The following is a 5,018-nucleotide window of genomic DNA, read 5'->3' on the forward strand; positions in this document are numbered from 1 at the left end:
GGGGGGGGCAGTGCATACAGAGGGTACCTTAATGTAGCGTGTAGTGCAGGGGATCACCTTCACTGCAGTAGCAATCTCAATAGGGCTTATTTTCGGGGGAGGGCTTACTTTAGAGGAATCTTACACAGTAAAGGGAGGGCTTATTTTCGGGATAGGTCTTGTTATCGGGGAAACACGGTAATCTTTTTTTTGGGGGGGTGTAGCCGCAAGCACCCCAAGTGTCCTCAGGGTTGCTGCCAACACAGCTTCTTAGATCTGCTTTATTAAAGGAAAGCAACTCAAAATGGGTTAACAAGCTTACTTTAATCAGTCAGATAGGTATCGTTTACCTAGTTCAGGGAAAAGAGGTCAGCACCCCGAACTTCAAAGTATACAGACAGAATTATCAAGACAAAAACAGATCAAGTAGACAGATTTCCAAACTGTCCAACCATTACATCCATACCAAACAACATCTGGGTTTCAAAGCCGGGGGGGCTCTGGGAAACGACTTCCCAGAATCCATATCAAATCACAGAACACTTCTCAAAGTGAGCCCCAAAACAAAGCTACACATCAGGGCTTATATAGCCTTCTCCTGGCTCAGAGAATGTAACAATCTTATTGAGCCACTGGCCAATCAAAAAGTATCTACTGAAAAACAAGCCTCCCACCCCAGGCTTCAGGTGCACTTTAGCCTAGGGGCAGGGAAGATCTTCCAAATTTACATTCCCATTACAGGGGGAATGGAAATGTCCTCCTCAGATATCATTAATCATATAATACATAAATAAAATATGGGGAAGAAATAATAGCTGATGTTTAAAATTCCTAAAATCATTTTGAGAAAGCAATATAAAATGAAGCTGATAACCATCTATAGAACAGTTATGTGGGTGATTTCCCCCCAAAATTTCTCAAATATTTCAAAACATTTTGTAACAATTTAGAAAATAAAAATAGTATATACTTACTAAATGTTTATTTGCATGGAGGATTTTAATTATAGATAGATAGATGGATGGATAGATAGATGATATAGGTAGATGAGTGTATATCTACTTAATTTAATAATGAAATTACAATATAGAATTGTTTATAAGATTAAAAATAGGCTAAGATTTTTGAAACATCCTATTTATGTTAAATTCAATTTAAGGTAGAAAAAGCTAATTTTACATAATATGTACTAGATGTATACAAATGAAGTAACACACTAACTTGCTCTCCAGGATCAAATTCTCCTTAATTCACTTGTGTTAAAAAAAAAAAAAATCTAAGACCAATGCTGTGTTTGAAACACAGCAATGACATAATTCTTTCTTTAAAATTTTAAAGAAAAAATTTTCTTTAGGGTATATTTATTTCAAAGTTTAATCAGAATTGCTTTATTGTTTTGAGTCTAAACATTTACATATAAATACTAAATTATGGAGCTTTCATCTATATACAAAAACCAAACTTCTCTTAGAATATTGTCTGAATTAAGTGATAAAGTCTTTACTAGTCGTTAAACCTACATGATTGGAAAAAAATAAACAAATGATATTTTATCAGGACCTGTTTGAAAGAAAAGATTGCTTACAAGAGAAAGTGCCTTTTATTAGTTGTAGAAATAATATATTGTGTTCATATAATGCTTTACAATTTAAAAAGCTTTTTCCTTATTGGAGCCACTTGACACAAGTATTAAAAATGTTCATATTCTTATTTCACAAATAAATCTCAGAGACTATAAATAAGATTTATACGGTCACACAACCAGGTAAACTGAAGTTTGCTGACTCCAAGCTCCATTCTTGGTCTTCTATGTACATTACCTTACTATTTGCAAATACTTCTAGGCATTTGACACTATGTGACTTAAACTTCAAAATCTTTATAAAATAATTTTGTATGAATCATGTATAAAGCTGTGATATAACAATAAGAAATGATTTACTCATTTTCATCTTGTTTCATATGATGATATAAAAAAAACATCACTTATTGAATTAGTATCTGGATATAAACATCAAAACAGCAACAACAACTCATGAACATATTTTTCCTGAAAACTCTTGGATTGTATTCACTATGAATTGATCAATTTTCTTTACAAAGTATATCACTTATGGATGCTTAAGGGAAATATACAAAAACTGATCTGTAAGTAGGAATAGGCAAATAGGAATGATTAAAAAATATCTTCGAAAGCAAAGCAAAAAATCAATGTAGTTCAATTAAATTCAATTGCAATTAATTGGAAAGCAACAAATGTCCTATTTGTTCTTAAAAATATTTGATTCAATGCAAGTAGAGATTTCAGCTGTGCAAATTGTAAAGTGGTTAAATGGTCCCATTTTTCATATTTTAATAATAAAATAAGAATAGTTTGTGTTTATATAGTGTCTATTCTTTATTATTATTTTATTCTAAAATAGTAATTTACCTTTTTCCCTAATTGGAATGTAAATTATTATCTAAACAGTTTGGGAACTCTTAAAAATTAGAGCATATTACTCACAAATCAGACAGGTCTTCAATTTAACAAATATTTTGCATGAGGTATATAACATACATAGAGAAGATATTTATTTTTCATCAATCTTGAGTAACTAATTATTTAAATAATTTAAATGATTTTTCTTTTAATCTTTCCCTTAATTTGTTCTCCCATTTCTCTTCTAGGAATGGAAGTGACCTTGAATTCCCACCTTTGTGTTATCTATAACAATCACCATAACCTTTTTTCTTTTAATTGGACCATTTAAATTGCATTTTTTAATTCTAAAATTTAAAACAGTATTCACTTCCTTTACATTTTTAACTATAATTCAATTGCATGGTAACATTTCTATAAAGAGCAAAGTAATGTAGCAGCAGAAAATTACATGCAAACATATTGTAATGGTAATATAATTTGAAGCTCCCTTTGTATTGCTAAACTGAGAAGTACTTAGCACCTAGTTCACTGGTTCAAATTAAGCCTCTGTTGAAGAAACAAGAAATGAACCCCCATTGCTAATGTAACAGGAAGTGGCCAAACAGAGAACCCCTTTTGCTAATGTAACAGGAAGGGGTTGAAATAGGAAATGGCTGAAACAGGAAGCTAACACCGTTTGTGTATATAAGGAGAAGCCCCTGCTGGGTCAGACAGACCTTCTTTAAACAAGCTTTGTGGAGGCAGAAACTGCTGCAGAGGGGAGGCTGAAGAGGAAAGCCTCTCCCACTCCCCCCCCAGGCTGATTTTGGAAACCTGGGTGAAGTGATTTTGAACCTTGGGAAGTTGCTTTTCCTTGGCATTACATTACACCACTGTGGTGAAAACTATGTGGCCATTTTAGTAATAAGCTGTTGTGAAGGCTGTATTTTGATTTTTTTTGTGATAAGTTATAATATTGTGAATGCTGTACCTTGATTTTCTGTAAATGTTTTGCTCTGATTTGTTATTGAATAGAGTATTCACTATATTGTGTAATCAGAATCTTAAAAGCTGTTCACAGCAGCAGTCCTCTGGAAAGCTGCTCCTGCTTGGCTTTACACACATGAAGGTGCAAGTAAAACAAAGACCCTTCCATAAGTCATAGCTTACCTATACAGACAAAATAAAAGGTTTGTCTATTTTATATTTAGAAATATTAATATTTCCCACATGAAAGGAGGCATGACCTTGTAATGCAGACCCAGAGGGTTTTTTTTGTTGTTGTTGGTTTGTTTTTCTTAAGAGATCAATCACTTTGGAAGGTAGAGTATAAGACTGAATAGAAGTTTGTTTTTTTATTGGCACAGATTCCTTTAGCAAGAGCAAAATAGAAGAAAGAAAGTACATAGGTATGCTTGATTTTCAAAGATCAGTCTTGGGTAATAGGGAAATAATACTTAATGACTATCCCTAATTACTCGTACTAGCAAAAGAATTACATAAAAAATATTGTCAAACATTTGGTTTTCCCCTCAGATCAAAGTCTGTCAAATCCCAAACACATAAAGAAACATAAAATTAGAATTACAGCTCTCCTTATTGCTGTTGTCCATTTTTCATTTTTAGACAGGATTAATGACATCACCAGAGATCTTTTGCTTGCATATGAATTAAATTTAAATGAGGCAGAGTTGGGCAAAGTCATTAGCATCTCTCTTCCTGACTCATGGAAATCAGAGGAAGAACAAAAGTCAAGACAACTGGGGATGGCCCAGGATTCAGTGTATGACCTTAGTATTTTTGATGTCTGGTAGAGCTCTAGACACTCCACAATGTTGTCTTCAGCCTCCTTCATGGTCGGAACAAATTTTTCTCATCTGCCCATTTCCATAGGGAATGTCTTCACATGCTTGGGGTAGATATTCCCCTAACTCAACAACAGGTTTGAGGTCTCTTGGTTACCCTCAACTTGGTTTCCCATCTTCTGACACAGTTTCCCAGGGTCATGGCTGCTGAGCATACTACAGCTTCTTGGAGCCACAGGGGAGAGTTGGGTGAAGGTGGACCACAAAGGTGGATAAGCAGCCCTGAAAAGTGCTCAGCAAGCCCTCACACCAGAGGTGCTTTTCTTCCTTTAACACCCCATACACTCAAACTCTGCTAAAGATTCCCAGAAGTTCCAAAATCACCATGACCCTCTTTTTTCCTGTTTGGTTAAGAAGCAAAGGCCATTTTTTTCACTAGTGACCAGATTTGTTCATATCAGTTTAAGAGGACTTCTCCACCTGTTCTTTATTCAGGATCAGATTCAGCTCCCTGCTAATATCTTAGGATGTAATATGCTACCACTGAAACTTATAAAGGAAAAAAAAGTATTTTAAGATTTATTATATTTCTAAATCGCCTTCCTTCTCAGATCTCAACCACTGTAAACAGAATGCAAGAGACTGCTGTGCTTTCTTGCATGTGTCTCCATCCTCTGGGGAATCTGAGAAGGATAGTTGGATGGGTCCTAGAACATGTGATGGGAGATGATGGTCCCATTGAGTGGAACATTATGGTACAAGATCTTTTGTGGAATGGAGGCATAATCCCAGGAGGACGGGGTAGCTTTAAAAAGTTGGTAGAGACTTCT

At 34.6% G+C, this 5,018-nt stretch overlaps 1 pseudogene; it reads left to right on the forward strand.

The window, feature by feature from the left end:
- The window catches only part of LOC138142713 (large ribosomal subunit protein eL33 pseudogene), a 263,679-nt pseudogene that overhangs the window by 188,598 nt on the left and 70,063 nt on the right, over positions 1 to 5,018 (forward strand).

This window comes from Petaurus breviceps, unplaced genomic scaffold (genome assembly GCF_028583685.1).
Source record: "Petaurus breviceps papuanus isolate PSGF00001 unplaced genomic scaffold, PetGlider_PUasm1.0 90602, whole genome shotgun sequence".
Classification (NCBI taxonomy): Eukaryota; Metazoa; Chordata; class Mammalia; order Diprotodontia; family Petauridae; genus Petaurus; species Petaurus breviceps.